The 20029-nt window shown below is 41.8% G+C and overlaps 1 long non-coding RNA gene across 1 annotated transcript; it reads left to right on the plus strand.

The window, feature by feature from the left end:
* The first annotated feature begins 417 nt into the window (after window positions 1-417).
* On the plus strand, window positions 418-19752 carry LOC119278346. Its single transcript, XR_005137752.1, has 3 exons — window positions 418-526; window positions 19416-19541; window positions 19688-19752. It is a non-coding gene; the product is annotated as an uncharacterized LOC119278346 (long non-coding RNA).
* The last annotated feature ends 277 nt before the right edge of the window (window positions 19753-20029 follow it).

Raw genomic sequence — 20029 nt, forward strand, 5'->3', positions numbered from 1 at the left:
ATTGACTGAGATGTTGTAGTAGACTTTGTTGCTAGCTATTTAAGATCACTTAAGATATTATATAAACATCATATTGTGATAGTGGTGGTCATTGTGTGCATGCAATTAACCAGGACGACGAGCGCGGCGACGAGTCCGACTGGGGCGCGCTGGCAGAGGAGGCCCAGGAGCTCGCCGCCCCTGATGGCGAGGGCGTGCGCGACTTGGATGGTGGCCGCCAAGGCCAACGCCGGTGAGGACGTCGTCCTGGAGTTCATTGGGGGGTTCATCCCATTTGACAAGGCACATGCCACTACAAGTGCGTCCCCGTGGACGGCATGAGGTAATGTATCCTAGTACCTTGTTCATCCCGAATCGATTTGTCTCCTTTGTGTGTAGCTGAATGTTGTTCATGTGACTGTGTCTGGGCAGAAATAGTGAGGATGAAGAGGTGAATGGTGTTGATTATTGAACTGAAAGCTTGATTTGGTCAGGTGGAGGGTGGCTTTGTGAAGGATGTGGAGGTGGGAGAAGAAGAACTCTGAAGGTAAACAATCTAACACTGCTGCTCACAATCTGAGGCTTGTTTATTTCTGCACTGAACTGAAGCTTGTGTTTATAAGTGTAGCTTGTGTTATACTCTTTACTGAACGCTCTGTGCCACGATCCCATGAGTAACAACTTTGATTCTTAATCCTATTTGTAATTATACTTTGACTGTACTGAAGCTTGTGTCTGATTGTAGGCATATGGTACTGAACTATAGTACTGAACTGCACTATAGTAACAAGAGTAGCGTGTTTAATGCTTGTTGCTGTTGCAAAACTAACCTTCGAGATGAAATTAGTTTGCTGGCGTTTACTCTCTACTAAAGAGATTTAGTAAAGCTGTCGTTGGTGGTTCAATTCTGAATGCATACTGATATATGAATTTTGAATATTACTCTGTTCTAAAGAGATGTGTACTAAACTGAAGATTGTAGGCACTGATATATACTTTGTCTTTGACTTTGTGCTCTGCTCGAACCTGGCCAATTTAGTTGAATTGTCTCTGGGGCCTGTACGTGGGCGTGTGATCCAAGTAGGGCTAAACGTGTTGATGCTACTGATCTCTCGGCTGTACCACTATGCATTGTCGTTGCTTAGGCAGCATGCTACAGGCACATCAAAACAACTTTGAAATTTGAGCCGCGTTGTAGTTGTGTTGTGGCTGTTGTTTATATGCTGCATCCTTTTGTTATGAGTATCAAAACCAATCAACAGATGTGTGAAATTGTTTATTCGGTAGCTTCTCGTAGAGCGAGGGGAATTGTTTAGATCCACACAGGCAAATCAGAGTGCCTCTCTGCTAGAATATGTCTGTTGATAAACGAGTTGGCACAATGATAGAGGCAAAGGTGTCCCGTCTTTCGATGAGATGGTGGATTTCGCTTTGGTGGAAGTCGACTTTGACGATCCGACTACGAACGTGCGAGGACGTCGCGCCTTAGCAATCGCTAAACCAACTCCAAGAGGTTATTGACCACGCCGGAGCACGATCAACCTGACCACGAGGGTCTGTTTCCTGCGAGCAAACGAAGAACAAGCAAGAAACTAAGATTGCAATCTGGATATTGCAAATATAAGATGAAAGCTTTATTGATCAAGGTGGGGTTCTATGACGCCTTTGTCTGGTCGTTGAACACAAACGAAGTACGCGAAGTTGCAGCTATGGCGAACTTTTAATCTAAACAAAACCCAAAGTCTAAACGATGCCCTAAGGGCTGTATATATGGAGGAAGAGGGGGGAATTTCGTGGCCCTTGGTGGAGGAGTCCGAAATCAACCCTATCTCTTGTTTCCCCACACATACGGACTCTAAAAATAGCCTATACTTATGTATTTCGAAATTACATGGGCCTGGCCCAATAATAAGGTGACGCAGCACCTAAAATAGCCTCGGGACGAAATTTATGAAGTGGCATCTTGTATATTTCGTCCAAGGCTTCATGCACCCATTATGGTGGCTTCAAAGTCCTGAAATCATCACTTGTAACTCCGTTCTTGTTCCCCTTGCGCATGCCATCATCTCCATGCTTGTTCTTGCTCCAATGTTCATCCTTCTCCAAGCTAGGCCCTTCATTTGTAAGCAAAACAAATGTATCCAATTGATAGAGGCGGAGGTGTCCCGTCTTTCGATGAGATGGTGGATTTCGCTTTGGTGGAAGTCGACTTTGACGATCCGACTACGAACGTGCGAGGACGTCGCGCCTTAGCAATCGCTAAACCAACTCCGAGAGGTTATTGACCACGCCGGAGCACGATCAACCTGACCACGAGGGTCTGTTTCCTGCGAGCAAACGAAGAACAAGCAAGAAACTAAGATTGCAATCTGGATATTGCGAATATAAGATGAAAGCTTTATTGATCAAGGTGGGGTTCTGTGACGCCTTTGTCTGGTCGTTGAACACAAACGAAGTACGCGAAGTTGCAACTATGGCGAACTTTTAATCTAAACAAAACCCAAAGTCTAAACGATGCCCTAAGGGCTGTATATATGGAGGAAGAGGGGGGAATTTCGTGGCCCTTGGTGGAGGGGTCCGAAATCAACCCTATCTCTTGTTTCCCCAAACATACGGACTCTAAAAATAGCCTATACTTATGTATTTCGAAATTACATGGGCCTGGCCCAATAATAAGGTGACGCAGCACCTAAAATAGCCTCGGGACGAAATTTATGAAGTGGCATCTTGTATATTTCCTCCAAGGCTTCATGCACCCATTATGGTGGCTTCAAAGTCCTGAAATCATCACTTGTAACTCCGTTCTTGTTCCCCTTGCGCATGCCATCATCTCCATGCTTGTTCTTGCTCCAATGTTCATCCTTCTCCAAGCTAGGCCCTTCATTTGTAAGCAAAACAAATGTATCCAATTTAGGCAGCATCATATTCTCATGAACATTAGAATCATTACCAAGAAACGAAAGTACCTGGTAATTTAGTTGGCGTGCACGAGCTCTAGTAATTGGTCCAGTATGTATAGCAGCAGGGGCTGTGGGTGTAACAATTGTATTGATGTCCTCATCATCCTCCCCTTCTTGAAATGAAGTCGTCCTCGACGGAAGTCCATCTTCCTCACCCAAATAAGGCTTCAAATCTGCAATGTTAAAAGTGGGACTAACCCCAAAATCTGCAGGCAGCTCAAGTTTATATGCATTATCATTTATTTTCTCTAACACCTTAAAGGGACCATCATCACGTGGCATTAGCTTTGATTTGCGCAAATCAGGAAATCTATCCTTACGCAAATGTAACCAAACAAGATCTCCAGGTGCAAACACAACATGTTTTCTACCCTTATCTCCAGCAAGTTTATATTTAGCATTCATACGCTCAATGTTTTCCTTAGTTAACTCATGCATTTTTAAAATCAATTCAGCACGTTGTTTAGCATCAAAATTAACCTTCTCCGAAGATGGAAGAGGCAACAAATCAATAGGTGCACGAGGTAGGAAACCATACACAACTTCAAAAGGGCACATCTTAGTACTAGAATGCAATGAACGATTATAAGCAAATTCAATATGAGGCAAGCATTCCTCCCACATTTTCTTATTATTCTTCAAAACAGCCCTAAGCATAATAGACAACGTTATATTGACTACTTCAGTTTGTCCATCAGTTTGGGGGTGACAAGTAGTACTAAAAAGCAGTTTAGTCCCCAACTTAGCCCATAAACATCTCCAAAAGTGGCTAAGAAATTTAGTATCACGATCTGAAACAATAGTATTTGGCACACCATGCAAGCGAATAATTTCACGAAAGAACAAATCAGCAACATTAACAGCATCATCGCTTTTATGACATGGTATAAAGTGTGCCATTTTCGAGAATCTATCCACGACAACAAATATGCTATCCCTCCCCTTCTTTGTTCGAGGTAAACCTAAAACAAAGTCCATAGATATATCCTCCCAAGGAACACTAGGTACAGGCAAAGGCATATATAAACCATGAGGATTGAGTCGTGACTTAGCTTTTTGACATGTAGTGAATCGAGCAATAAAACGCTCAACATCCCGTCTCATCTTTGGCCAAAAGAAATGTGTAGCAAGTACGTCCTCCGTCTTCTTCACGCCAAAATGTCCCATTAATCCTCCTCCATGCGCTTCCTGCAACAACAAAAGACGAACGGAGCTAGCTGGAATGCATAGCTTGTTAGCACGAAACACAAATCCATCGTTAACGACAAACTTGTTCCACATTCTTCCTTCTTTACAATTCTGCATTACATCTTTAAAATCAGCATCATGCACATATTGATCTTTGATGGTCTCCAAACCAAATATTTTGAAGTCAAGTTGATAGAGGCGAGGGTGTCCCGATCTTTCGATGAGATGATAACTATCGATTTGGTGGAGACGACTTTGACGATCCGACTACAAACGTGCACGACGTTGCGCCTTAGCAATCACTAAACCAATCTCCTGAGGTTACTAACGATGCCGGAAGCACGGTCAGCCTGACCACGAAGGTCTATTCCTGCAAGCAATCGAAGAACGAGCAAGAATATGATAAAGCAGTCAGAATATTGCAAATATATATGAGGTATTGATAATGGTGGGGATCCGGAAGCGGTCTTGGTCTGGTCGTTGGACACAAACGAAGTACACGAAGTTGCAATGGCTAACTTTTAACTAAACAAATCACAAGGAAAAGCTACTAGATGGATCTACTTATATAGGAGCAAGGGGTGGCGGCCAAGGAGGTGGGAGGACGTCCCAAGGCAGCCTAAAACTAAATCTAGGTCGTACAAGGCCAATTGGCCCAAGTGGAGGTGATGTAACACCTTTGGACTTGTAGTTTGACTCGGATTCTGCTGCAGCATCTGATTGTTTCGTCCACAACTCAACGCTCCGGACGAATTTGAAGGTGATTCCAATTGGGTTGGAAAGTGCACGAAATCTAGTTTCCAACAAAAAAAGAATCACCCAATTCGGAGTCCGTATGAAAAACTTGTGTGCGTTTTGAGTGAGGTATGTCTGTGCAGTCCGAATCTGAATCCAGAACGTGAGAGACTTGGACTCTATCTTCTCTTGGGCTAAAAGTGACGTGAGAGAACTTTTTGGACAGCAAATGAACATCTCTTTCTTCCTTATCTTCATATGTGGATTGTACAAATGTCCCATACACCTGCAATTAGACAAAACACAAAAGTGTGTGAAGTATTTTTGTTCTGGATAACATAAATAGATTATTGAATAGTTTGCACTAGAAATCACCTGACAAATATGCATATATGCAATATTTTTGGTCATATCCAAGGTAGTCATGTCCTCATCATTCTCCCCTTCTTGAAAATAAAGCCGTCCTCGGCGTTGCTTAATCTGAAATGTGGCTAACAAAAGAGACAAGGTGTACATGTTGTATATGTATATGTCATCCATTTTTACTTCCCTTGATTTTTGCATATATGACACATGAATAGATGAGTAACTTGCATAGTTCATAAAATCTAAAGCCAAAAAATTAGCACAAGAAGTAGAAGGCATGAAAATATTGCAACTCAGTTTGCACATATAAGTGAAGCTCTTATTCATTTCAAAAGATTGACAATGTTCATCATTAAACCATCCCAACATTGGTGAATAAACCTTACTTGCATCAAATTTACATGCTAGAACATGCTTAAATAAGCAAACATGCAATAAGTCATTTAACACAGAATCATCACCAAGATTAAAGGTCATATCAAAATGATTAAACATTGGTTCTTTTGCATCAATAGTTAATTCAATGGGTGCACTCAAAATTGTTGGTATTTCAGTTGTTTGATCACATGGCAAAGTCAAATTATCAACGTAGTCCTCTAAAATAGGTGGTGTGATCAAAGTAGTGGGTAGCTCATCAGATGGTGCATTCAAATTGACAAGGCATTCATCATTCTCATGTAGAGATGGAAGATCAATACCTTTGTCATTACCTCTTATGATCAACTTAGATGATGTAGCCACTCTCGGGGGCGATGTCTCACATGGTGGAGGTGATGTAGTCCTGACAACAACGGATGTGGTTGTCATAGTATGCCTAGTAGTTGAAGGAACAATCATATCAACTCTTGGAATGTGCACCGTGCGCTTGTTCTCCTTGTGGCCAACACGTCGTTTTATTTCCTGTTCAGCTTTGCAAGCAAGATGAAACAAATGGTCCATAGGATAACACTCTTCATGAATTAGTATCTCTTGAATATCACGGTTTAATCCTCCCCAAAATCTATCCATAAAATCATCTTCACTTTCTTCTAAAGATGAATGCAACAAGGTAGTTTGTAAATCATCATAATATTTTGTTACAGTTTCACTACCTTGTTTTAAGTGTTGCAACTTCTTAATCATGTCACGAGTATAATAAGCAGGGACGAAAGTATGTCGCATGGCAAGTTTCAAATCATCCCAAGTAGTAGGTATATAATCAGGGTGTAACCGACAATATTCACTCCACCAAACCAAAGCATAACCAGTGAAAGAACCAACCGCAACCTTAACCTTTTTATGTTCATTGAAATTATGGGAAGCAAATATATTTTTTATGTCGAACTCCCATTCAATATATAAAGCAGGTTTAAAACGGCCATTAAATGGTAGTATAGATATATTAACCTGATCATGTGCATTTGGATGTTTGTGCACCTCTCGTGACGGTTGTGGTATTTGCAAAGGTGGTGGCACGTCTCCCACGATCGACAAAGCCCATGAATTGACTCTGGATCCTGTCATGATTAGTAGAACAAGAAACAAAACCCAAAAATAATGTTCCTATAACTACTAGGATGTGGTGGTAAAACGCTCACAGTAAAGCAAATATCAATGTCTTACAAGTTCTTACCATGCAGCAGGCGCGGCAACCAGCGGTGTCAAGTAACTCCGAATATTGAGTAAAGCGATTGCCAGGGGAGCGTACGTATACACGGTGTAGAAATATGTGGAGCTGGGTTGGCTATATATGGTAGCAAAAGATTAGCAATAATCAATTCAAAGATGCAATGTTGAATAAACGCTCAACGACGGTACTGTGCTGGTCCTAGGCTAGACCGGACTAGAGACGCGAGCCTAGAACACTAATGAGGTCACGGCGTAGCACAACTAGCATCAATGAAGGATACTAAGTAGCTCTTGACAGCAAGATATAAGTGAAGATCACAACGGCAGTGAAGATAATGATGAAAAACAACTGCCAAGCAGGATATACAACAACTCTCTCTCCAACTTTCCTCTTGAAAAGTTTGAGACAATTTTCTGATAAATTCTTTCAAAGAATGCTACTAACTCAAGCTTTCCATTGCAAAAAGAATCACTCAATTCCGAGTTGATATGAGGAGTCAAAGAATTCTAAAACTGGCCTGAAATATTGGAACAAGCTGTGTTCACGAACTTCGGAGGGCAAAAAGACCTATTTAGAAGCCGATTTTGAGGTATCAAATATTGAACATGCTTCTGCAACTATTTAGATGCGGCTCGTTGCTAGCTTCAATTTGAGTACTCACGGAGGCAAAACGGACTTCGTATGAGGAAGATACACCTGTTTTACTGAACAGTGCGCAAAACAGATTCCAATCCGAATTCAGGTACGAGATTGATTCTAGATAGATCCAATTTTTTTTTTCTCTCTTTTTTTTCTCACGCTTTTTTTTTCTTTTTCTTCTCTCTCTTTTTCTTTTTTTTTCTTTCCTTTTTTCTCTTTTTTTTTCTTTCCAAGACAAACTAGATAAGATGCAGATTGGATCAGGCGAAGATGTGAATGACCTCAACTATGATTATGACAATGAACAGTACGTAGCACGTGGTGGAAATTAATAGATGGGATGGTGGACAGCGGAAGGGATAATGATGCAGCGGTGGCGTGACTAATGTGAACAGAACTCGAAACTCTAAAGGAACTAGACGCTAAGACCGGCAACTGACACGACGATGCAACCGATAATTCAACTATGCAAGCAATGAATAGAAAATTGCAAAGGCTCAGACTGGCTTGGATAAAGGATGAACAGATCTAACTTTTTTTGTGTGGCTTTTTCTTGGACAATAGGTAAGAAAATAAATCTAATCTAGGAAAACTGGAAATTCTCACCGAGCAACCTGAAAACTGATACCACTTGATAGAGGCGGGGTGTCCCGATCTTTCGATGAGATGATAACTATCGATTTGGTGGAGACGACTATGACGATCCGACTACAAACGTGCACGATGTTGCGCCTTAGCAATCGCTAAACCAATCTCCTGAGGTTATTGACCACGCCGGAAGCACGGTCAACCTGACCACGAAGGTCTATTCCTGCAAGCAATCGAAGAACAAGCAAGAATATGATAAAAGCAATCTAAATATTGCGAGTATATATGAAGTTTTGATAAAGATGGGGATCCGTAAGAGGTCTTGGTCTGGTCGTTGGACACAAACGAAGTACACGAAGTTGCAATGGCTAACTTTTAACTAAACAAATCCCCAGGAAAAGCTACTAGATGGATCTACTTATATAGGAGCAAGGGGTGGCGGCCAAGGAGGTGGGAGGACGTCCCAAGGCAGCCTAAAACTAAATCTAGGTCGTACAAGGCCAATGGGCCCAAGTGGAGGTGATGTAACACCTTTGGACTTGTAGTTTGACTCGGATTCTGCTGCAGCATCAGATTGTTTCGTCCACAACTCAACGCTCCGGACGAATTTGAAGGTGATTCCAATTGGGTTGGAAAGTGCACGAAATCGAGTTTCCAACAAAAAAAGAATCACCCAATTCGGAGTCCGTATGAAAAACTTGTGTGTGTTTTTAGTCAGGTGTGTCTGTGCAGTCCGAATCTGAATCCAGAACGTGAGAGACTTGGACTCTATCTTCTCTTGGGCCAAAAGTGACGTGAGAGAACTTTTTGGACAGCAAATAAACATCTCTTTCTTCCTTATCTTCATATGTGGATTGTACAAATGTCCCATACACCTGCAATTAGACAAAACACAAAAGTGTGTGAAGTATTTTTGTTCTGGATAACATAAATAGATTATTGAATAGTTTGCACTAGAAATCACCTGACAAATATGCATATATGCAATATTTTTGGTCATATCCAAGGTAGTCATGTCCTCATCACAAAGCATAGCCAGTGAAAGAACCAACCGCAACCTTAACCTTTTTATGTTCATTGAAATTATGGCAAGCAAATATATTTTTTATGTCGAACTCCCATTCAATATATAAAGCAGGTTTAAAACGGCCATTAAATGGTGGTATAGATACATTAACTAGATCATGTGCATTTGGATGTTTGTGCACCTCTCGTGACGGTTATGGTATTTGCAAAGGTGGTGGCACGTCTCCCGCGATCGACAAAGCCCATGAATTGACTCTGGATCCTGTCATGATTAGTAGAACAAGAAACAAAATCCAAAAATAATGTTCCTATAACTACTAGGATGTGGTGGTAAAACGCTCACAGTAAAGCAAATATCAATGTCTTACAAGTTCTTACCATGCAGCAGGCGGTGATCGGCAACCAGCGGTGTCAATTAACTCCGAATATTGAGTAAAGCGATTGCCAGGGGAGCGTATGTATACACGGTGTAGAAATATGTGGAGCTGGGTTGGCTATATATGGTAGCAAAAGATTAGCAATAATCAATTCAAAGATGCAATGTTGAATAAACGCTCAACGACGGTACTGTGCTGGTCCTAGGCTAGACCGGACTAGAGACGCGAGCCTAGAACACTAATGAGGTCACGGCGTAGCACAACTAGCATCAATGAAGGATACTAAGTAGCTCTTGACAGCAAGATATAAGGGAAGATCACAACGGCAGTGAAGATAATGATGAAAAACAACTGCCAAGCAGGATATACAACAACTCTCTCTCCAACTTTCCTCTTGGAAAGTTTGAGACAATTTTCTGATAAATTCTTTCAAAGAATGCTACTACCTCAAGCTTTCCAATGCAAAAAGAATCACTCAATTCCGAGTTGATATGAGGAGTCAAAGAATTCTAAAACTGGTCTGAAAAATTGGAACAAGCTGTGTTCACGAACTTCGGAGGGCAAAAAGACCTATTTAGAAGCCGATTTTGAGGTGTCAAATATTGAACTTGATTCTACAACTATTTAGATGCGGCTCGTCGCTATCTTCAATTTGAGTACTCACGGAGCCAAAACTGACTTCGTATGAGGAAGATACACCTGTTTTACTGAACAGTGCGCAAAACAGATTCCAATCCGAATTCAGGTACGAGATTGATTCTAGATAGATCCAATTTTTTTTCTTCCCTCTTTTTTTTCTCACGCCTTTTTTTTCTTTTTCTTCTCCCTCTTTTTCTTTTTTTTTCTTTCCTTTTTTCTCTTTTTTTTTCTTTATCTTCTTTTTCTCCCTCTTTCCAAGACAAACTAGATAAGATGCAGATTCGATCAGGCGAAGATGTGAGTGACCTCAACTATGATTATGACAATAAACAGTGCGTAGCACATGGTGGAGATTGGTGGATGGGATGGTGGACAGCGGATGGGATAATGATGCAGCGGCTGCGTGACTAATGTGAATAGAACTCGAAACTCTAAAGGAACTAGACACTAAGACCAGCAACTCGACACGGCGATGCAACCGATAATTCAATAATGCAAACAATGAAAAGAAAATTGCAAAGGCTCAGTCTGGCTAGGACAAAGGATGAATAGATCTAACTTTTGTTTTGTGGCTTTTTCTTGGACAATAGGTAAAAAATAAATCTAATCTAGGAAAAACTGGAAATTCTCACCGAGCAACCTGAAAACTGATACCACTTGATAGAGGCGAGGGTGTCCCGATCTTTCGATGAGATGATAACTATCGATTTGGTGGAGACGACTTTGACGATCCGACTACAAACGTGCACGACGTTGCGCCTTAGCAATCGCTAAACCAATCTCCTGAGGTTACTGACGATGCCGGAAGCACGGTCAGCCTGACCACGAAGGTCTATTCCTGCAAGCAATCGAAGAACGAGCAAGAATATGATAAAGCAATCTGAATATTGCAAATATATATGAGGTATTGATAATGGTGGGGATCCCGGAAGCGGTCTTGGTCTGGTCGTTGGACACAAACAAAATACACGAAGTTGCAATGGCTAACTTTTAACTAAACAAATCCCAAGGAAAAGCTACTAGATGGATCTACTTATATAGGAGCAAGGGGTGGCGGCCAAGGAGGTGGGAGGACGTCCCAAGGCATCCTAAAACTAAATCTAGGTCGTACAAGGCCAATTGGCCCAAGTGGAGGTGATGTAACACCTTTTGACTTGTAGTTTGACTCGGATTCTGCTGTAGTATCAGATTGTTTCGTCCACAACTCAACGCTCCGGACGAATTTGAAGGTGATTCCAATTGGGTTGGAAAGTGCACGAAATCTAGTTTCCAACAAAAAAAGAATCACCCAATTCGGAGTCCGTATGAAAAACTTGTGTGCGTTTTGAGTGAGGTATGTCTGTGCAGTCCGAATCTGAATCCAGAACGTGAGAGACTTGGACTCTATCTTCTCTTGGGCCAAAAGTGACGTGAGAGAACTTTTTGGACAGCAAATGAACATCTCTTTCTTCCTTATCTTCATATGTGGATTGTACAAATGTCCCATACACCTGCAATTAGACAAAACACAAAAGTGTGTGAAGTATTTTTGTTCTGGATAACATAAATAGATTATTGAATAGTTTGCACTAGAAATAACCTGACAAATATGCATATATGCAATATTTTTGGTCATATCCAAGGTAGTCATGTCCTCATCACAAGTTGTGAAAGCATAATATAGCGACGAGACAATGCATCAGCAATAACATTTTCTTTTCCCTTCTTGTGTTTAATGACATAAGGGAAAGTCTCAATGAATTCAACCCATTTAGCATGTCTACGATTCAGTTTAGCTTGACTTTTAATATGTTTCAAAGATTCATGATCAGAATGTATAACAAATTCTTTGGGCCATAAATAATGTTGCCATGTTTCTAAAGTCCGAACAAGAGCATATAATTCTTTATCATAAGTAGAATAATTCAGACTAGGCCCACTCAATTTTTCAGAAAAGTATGCAACAGGTTTGCCATCTTGTAATAACACACCTCCTAATCCAATTCCACTAGCATCACATTCAAGCTCAAAAGTCTTATTAAAATCAGGAAGTTGCAGTAAAGGAGCATGTGTCAACTTATCTTTCAATACCGTGAAGGCTTCTTCCTGTGCGGTACCCCAAAGAAAAGGCACATCTTTCTTTGTAAGCTCATTGAGAGGTGCAGCAATGGTGCCGAAATCTCTCACAAAACGCCTATAGAATCCAGCGAGGCCAAGAAAACTCCTCACTTGTGTGACCGTTTTGGGTTGCGGCCAACTCTCAATAGCTTCAATCTTGGCTTTATCAACTTCAATTCCCTGTGGAGTAACAACATAGCCAAGAAAAGATACTCGGTCGGTGCAAAAGGTGCACTTCCCAAGGTTACCAAACAAATGTGCATCACGTAGAGCAATAAAAACAGCACGTAAATGTTCCAAATGTTCTTCCAAAGATCTGCTATAAATCAATATGTCATCAAAGTAAACTACCACAAATCGTCCAATGAAAGCACGTAAAACTTCGTTCATTAATCTCATGAAAGTACTAGGTGCATTAGTTAACCCAAAAGGCATGACTAACCACTCATATAATCCAAACTTAGTTTTGAATGCTGTTTTCCATTCATCTCCCAATTTCATACGAATTTGATGGTATCCACTACGCAAATCAACTTTGGAGAATATTGTAGAGCCACTCAATTCATCAAGCATATCATCTAGCCTAGGAATAGGATAACGATAACGAATAGTAATATTATTAATGCCTCTACAATCAACACACATACATGATGTACCATCCTTTTTCGGCACTAGAATAATAGGAACAGCACAAGGACTAAGGGATTCGCGATATAACCTGATAGAGGCAAAGGTGTCCCGTCTTTCGATGAGATGATGGATATCGCTTTGGTGGAAGTCGACTTTGACGATCCGACTACGAACGTGCGAGGACGTCGCGCCTTAGCAATCGCTAAACCAACTCCGAGAGGTTATTGACCACGCCGGAGCACGATCAACCTGACCACGAGGGTCTGTTTCCTGCGAGCAAACGAAGAACAAGCAAGAAACTGAGATTGCAATCTGGATATTGCGAATATAAGATGAAAGCTTTATTGATCAAGGTGGGGTTCTGTGACGCCTTTGTCTGGTCGTTGAACACAAACGAAGTACGCGAAGTTGCAGCTATGGCGAACTTTTAATCTAAACAAAACCCAAAGTCTAAACGATGCCCTAAGGGCTGTATATATGGAGGAAGAGGGGGGGAATTTCGTGGCCCTTGGTGGAGGGGTCCGAAATCAACCCTATCTCTTGTTTCCCCACACATACGGACTCTAAAAATAGCCTATACTTATGTATTTCGAAATTACATGGGCCTGGCCCAATAATAAGGTGACGCAGCACCTAAAATAGCCTCGGGACGAAATTTATGAAGTGGCATCTTGTATATTTCGTCCAAGGCTTCATGCGCACATTATGGTGGCTTCAAAGTCCTGAAATCATCACTTGTAACTCCGTTCTTGTTCCCCTTGCGCATGCCATCATCTCCATGCTTGTTCTTGCTCCAATGTTCATCCTTCTCCAAGCTAGGCCCTTCATTTGTAAGCAAAACAAATGTATCCAATTTAGGCAGCATCATATTCTCATGAACATTAGAATCATTACCAAGAAACGAAAGTACCTGATAATTTAGTTGGCGTGCACGAGCTCTAGTAATTGGTCCAGTATGTATAGCAGCAGGGGCTGTGGGTGTAACAATTGTATTGATGTCCTCATCACAAAACGCCTATAGAATCCAGCGAGGCCAAGAAAACTCCTCACTTGTGTGACCGTTTTAGGCTGCGGCCAACTCTCAATAGCTTCAATCTTGGCTTTATCAACTTCAATTCCCTGTGGAGTAACAACATAGCCAAGAAAAGATACTCGGTCGGTGCAAAAGGTGCACTTCCCAAGGTTACCAAACAAACGTGCATCACGTAGAGCAATAAAAACAGCACGTAAATGTTCCAAATGTTCTTCCAAAGATCTGCTATAAATCAATATGTCATCAAAGTAAACTACCACAAATCGTCCAATGAAAGCATGTAAAACTTCGTTCATTAATCTCATGAAAGTACTAGGTGCATTAGTTAACCCAAAAGGCATGACTAACCACTCATATAATCCAAACTTAGTTTTGAATGCTGTTTTCCATTCATCTCCCAATTTCATACGAATTTGATGGTATCCACTACGTAAATCAACTTTGGAGAATATTGTAGAGCCACTCAATTCATCAAGCATATCATCTAGCCTAGGAATAGGATGACGATAACGAATAGTAATATTATTAATGCCTCTACAATCAACACACATACGTGATGTACCATCCTTTTTCGGCACTAGAATAATAGGAACAGCACAAGGACTAAGGGATTCGCGTATATAACCTTTGTCGAGAAGCTCTTGTACTTGACGCATAATCTCCTTCGTCTCCTCTGGATTGGTACGGAATGGTGCACAGTTTGGCAGTGAAGCACCGGGAATTAAGTCAATCTGATGCTCAATCCCTCGAATAGGCGGTAATCCCGGTGGCACGTCTTGTGGAAAGACGTCAGCAAACTCCTGCAAAATGTTAGTGACAGCAGGAGGCAAAGAGGAAGGCACGTCCTCGAATGAAAATAATGCCTCTTTGCACACAAAAGCATAGCAAACAGATTTGCTGAAATTTAGCTCATCAATATCAGATTTGGTGGCAAATAAACATGCACTTTTCAATTTAATTTCAGAAGCAACACTAGATGGTTTATTATTAGGCTTCATTTGTTGCTCAAATTCTTTTGCCACAATCTGATTTTCACTCTTATTCGTCTCCTGTTTTGCTTTATTAGCTCTATTAATATCATCTTTCAAAATGGAATCAGGAGTCATAGGAAGCAAAGTAATATTTTTATCCTTATGAACAAGAGTATAGTGATTGTTTCTACCATGGTGTACAGAATTTTTATCAAATTGCCATGGTCTACCAAGTAATAAGGAACATGCTTGCATAGGTACCACATCACAATCAACATAATCAGCATATGTAGAGATACTAAAATGCACACGAACAGTACGTGTTACCTTAACCTTGCCGCTGTTGTTGAACCATTGGATGTAGTAAGGATGTGGATGTGGTCTTGTGGTGAGAGAAAGCTTCTCCACCATCTCCATGCTAGCCAAGTTGTTGCAGCTCCCTCCGTCTATTATGACGCGCACAGAACGTTCCTTCACAACTCCTTTGGTATGGAACAAATTGTGCCTCTGATTTTGCTCAACTTGTGTGACCTGCACACTCAAAACACGTTGAGCAACTAAACATTCATACCTGTCAGCGTCTTCAGGAGCCATGTATTGCGTCTCATGATCAGAATCATCTCCACCATGTTCTTCACGTGTAATAAGAGCCAATGTCTCCTCATCATAGTCACTAGCGGACTCATATCCACCATCCGCGGTAGCAATCATCACACGCGGAGATTTGCATTCCCTCGCATAATGACCTCCTCCCTTACAACGACGACAAATAATATCACTTGTGTGCCCTGTTGATGCCATGGAAGAAGAAGAACGCTGTGCAGGCCCCGCATGTGCGCTCTTGACAGATAATGGTGGTTGTGCCTGTTTTCTTGTATCACGGCTGGAGGTGGCACCGGATGGAGGTGCTGGTGCAGTTGAAGTAGAAGATGCACGTGGTGTCCATGATGAAGGTCGGCCTGCAGAAAAGTTAGTTCGCCCCAATGCTTGTCGATCCTGTACTTCACGTTCAGCTTTACAAGCAAGATGGAATAAACGAGTGATATTAGTATACTCCTTATAGTCTAGAATGGTCTGAATCTCTCTATTTAATCCACCCAGAAAACGTGCAAGCATAGCTTCATTCTCCTCAACAATACCACATCTAATCATGCCAGTTTGTAATTCCTGATAATATTCTTCTACAGAATTTTTTCCTTGTCTTAAGCGCTGTAATTTTTGAAGCAATTCACGTTGATAATATGGTGGAACCCAACGCGTATGCATAGCAGTTTTCAAAGCAGCCCTAGTAGTTGGAATAGGATACAATCTACAATGTTCAGACCACCATACACATGCAAAACTAGTGAAAGCACAAACAGCAGCAGCAACTCGTCTCTCCTCAGGATATTGTAAACATGTAAATCGTTGTTCAGTTTCTAACTCCCAAGTAAGATATATATCAGGAACATATCTACCCTCAAATGGTGGAATATTCAATTTCAGTTTAGGAATATGGACATCATCTCGTACCTGAGGTGGTGGTGCAGGCCTACCATTACGAATATATACCTGAGGTCGACCTGCTGGTGGTGGTGCTGGTGGCTGCTCGTAGATCTGATTTTGATCAACCTCATCCTCATAATCGCCCGCATACTCATCATCCTCCTGGGTACGAGCAACAGCAGTAGCAGGAGCCACAGAAGTATCAACAGCAGCACCAACAGTTTGGCCAAACGCAAGAGGAACACGGCTCGCTCGGTGAAGGTCTATTTCGCGACGTGGAGGTAGACGTTGTTGTTGTTGTTGGAGAGGTGCGTTAGGTGCAGCAGGTGGTGGTGGTGGAAGACGCGCGAGCAATTCATTAAATCTGTTATCGAGCTTTGTTTCGAACGTCTTCTCAAGGCCAGTGATCTTCAGCACATCTTGCACCTGTTCAGTCATCATTTGCTGAAACTTATCATGAAGCTCTTTGTTCGATAAATTCTCCCAGTCAATCTCGTCGGCTTGTGATCCTGGCATGGTTAGCAGCAATAGAAACACACAAGAATATGATCCTACAGACTACGAACAAGTGGTGGTGGTGGGTGTCACAAATCCGTCAAGCAAAACTCAAATTCTTACCAGTTCTTACCCAGCAACAGGCGGTGATCGGCAACCGTTGTAGTCAAAACTCTCAAAGCTTGGATAGAGCGATTACCAGGGAGAGTCAAACGCACGACGTAGATGTATGTGGAGCTGGGAAGGCTTATACTATGGTAGCAAAAAGGGTCAGCAATAATCAATTCAGAGATGCAAAGTTGAATAAACGCTCAACGACGGTACTGTGCTGGTCCTAGGCTAGACTGTGCTAGAGACGCGAGCCTAGAACACCAACAAAATCACGGCGCGGCACGTAAACAAGGGAAAAGCACACTCTGAATTTTTTTTTGTCGCTCTTTTTTTTTGCGCTCTTTTTTTTTGCGCTGCTTTTTTTTTGCGAAAAATCACTATAATGGCGAGTGTCTCGAAACTCATCCTAGCTCAAACTGACAGGATGGGCACGAAATTTTTCGACCAATTTTTTATTTTTCGACTGCCCGGACCCAAAAACTGGAAACGGGTCAAAAAAAACTTCCTATAATGGCACCTGTCTCAAAACACTCAGAAACACCTAAAAATAGGATAGCCAGAAATTTTTTCGAAAAATGCGTTTTCGAAAAATTTTGGGCCTAAACGGAGCGTGGCTACCCGACTCTTTTTTTTTTCTTTTCCGAAACCTACTCCGGCAAGGAAACACGAATCGGAATCTAGATGGATCTCGAAAACAACCCTAATAAGCAAGGAACTCGGATTGGTGGTGGATATATGGTGGTGGTATATGGCAGCGGTGGTGGTAGCGGTGGTAGTATATGGATATGGATCGGTGGTGGTATATGGACACGGATTGGTGGTGGTATATGGATACGGATTCGGAGCGGTGGTGGTAGATGGCAGGGGCGATGATGATGGTGCGGCGGCGGCGTGACAACTTATGACCAGAACTCGAAACTCTAAAAGACTAGACTCTAAGACCAGCAACTAGACACGACGATGCAACCGCAAATTCAACAAAGCAAAAACCCTAAAAAGATTATGCAAAGGCTCAGATTGGTTCGGATATGATGAACTAACCCTAATTTTTTTTTGTGGCTTTTTCGTGGACTGTAGGTATGAAGAACAGACTCGATCTAAACTACGAAAAACTGTAAAATCTCACCGAGCAACCTGGAAATCTGATACCACTTGATAGAGGCAAAGGTGTCCCGTCTTTCGATGAGATGGTGGATTTCGCTTTGGTGGAAGTCGACTTTGACGATCCGACTACGAACGTGCGAGGACGTCGCGCCTTAGCAATCGCTAAACCAACTCCGAGAGGTTATTGACCGCGCCGGAGCACGATCAACCTGACCACGAGGGTCTGTTTCCTGCGAGCAAACGAAGAACAAGCAAGAAACTGAGATTGCAATCTGGATATTGCGAATATAAGATGAAAGCTTTATTGATCAAGGTGGGGTTCTGTGACGCCTTTGTCTGGTCGTTGAACACAAACGAAGTACGCGAAGTTGCAGCTATGGCGAACTTTTAATCTAAACAAAACCCAAAGTCTAAACGATGCCCTAAGGGCTGTATATATGGAGGAAGAGGGGGGGGGGGGAATTTCGTGGCCCTTGGTGGAGGAGTCCGAAATCAACCCTATCTCTTGTTTCCCCACACATACGGACTCTAAAAATAGCCTATACTTATGTATTTCGAAATTACATGGGCCTGGCCCAATAATAAGGTGACGCAGCACCTAAAATAGCCTCGGGACGAAATTTATGAAGTGGCATCTTGTATATTTCGTCCAAGGCTTCATGCACCCATTATGGTGGCTTCAAAGTCCTGAAATCATCACTTGTAACTCCGTTCTTGTTCCCCTTGCGCATGCCATCATCTCCATGCTTGTTCTTGCTCCAATGTTCATCCTTCTCCAAGCTAGGCCCTTCATTTGTAAGCAAAACAAATGTATCCAATTTAGGCAGCATCATATTCTCATGAACATTAGAATCATTACCAAGAAACGAAAGTACTTGGTAATTTAGTTGGCGTGCACGAGCTCTAGTAATTGGTCCAGTATGTATAGCAGCAGGGGCTGTGGGTGTAACAATTGTATTGATGTCCTCATCACACAAGCGTTCAAAGCCAATGTTTCTTGGGGTAGTAATGTAGAACATATAAAAAAGGCATCTACCCTGCACCTAGATTCATGCGAGAGATTTCAAATAAGGGCAGTAATGTGTGTGATTCAGTAAAACCAGTAAATAAATAGCACTGGGGTTTCTAGACTTATCATGCATATACAACATATTTCTGGACTTATCGAGCTACTGTAATATGAATGTATATTAGGACTGTATTGAACCCTTCCATGTTTCTGGACTCATGAAAATAAACTACATGCGATATACTCAAATAACACGGGTTTGGGACTATTTTATGGTGTTGTGGATATACTTTGTGATTTAATGCTACTAATCTATGGTCTGGTGTCATATCATGGTCTAATACTTTTTTGTTTGACTCTTTCTCCATTGCCAGGAAAGCGGTGAGTAGATGTCGATGATGTCTACTTGCTTGGCTGCTATGGTGATGCATGCACCGGTGAAGCACGCGCACATTTAAGGCTGGCCCCATGTCTTCCTTGGCTGCGAACATCATCTACAGGTACAACATTGTCCCACATCTCTGTGTTGTTTTGCTCGTTCTTCTCCTTGCATCCAAGAAAATTGGTGCTTAATCTGCTATTGATTACAGTCTTTGTTTGTTAATACCAAGTCTAAATTGTTCCTTTCATTTTTCCTGTTCCCCAGGCTAGCAGTATGACCGGATGCAAGGACCTGCTCATTGACCAGGACAATCTATGAGCTCCCAGCGCCTCATACAAGGTGCGTTAGGGCCAACCTCTTCCGGAAGAAGGCCACACTCATGTACCCTCTGGATCAAAATTGGTATCCCTTCCTGCCTCTCCTTTTGGATTCACATGATTTTGCCTCATGGATTGATGGATGTGTCTGTAATTGTAAAGTCTGGTCCTCGTTTACTTTCTATAATTTATTGCATGCTTGATGAGGCTATGTCAAGTGTCTAAATTTTGAATGCATGCTAGCTAAGGCATTTTTTAGCACTTCACGTTGATTGGGCGTTTAGCTCCT

This window comes from Triticum dicoccoides, chromosome 1A, assembly GCF_002162155.2.
Source record: "Triticum dicoccoides isolate Atlit2015 ecotype Zavitan chromosome 1A, WEW_v2.0, whole genome shotgun sequence".
Lineage (NCBI taxonomy): Eukaryota > Viridiplantae > Streptophyta > Magnoliopsida > Poales > Poaceae > Triticum > Triticum dicoccoides.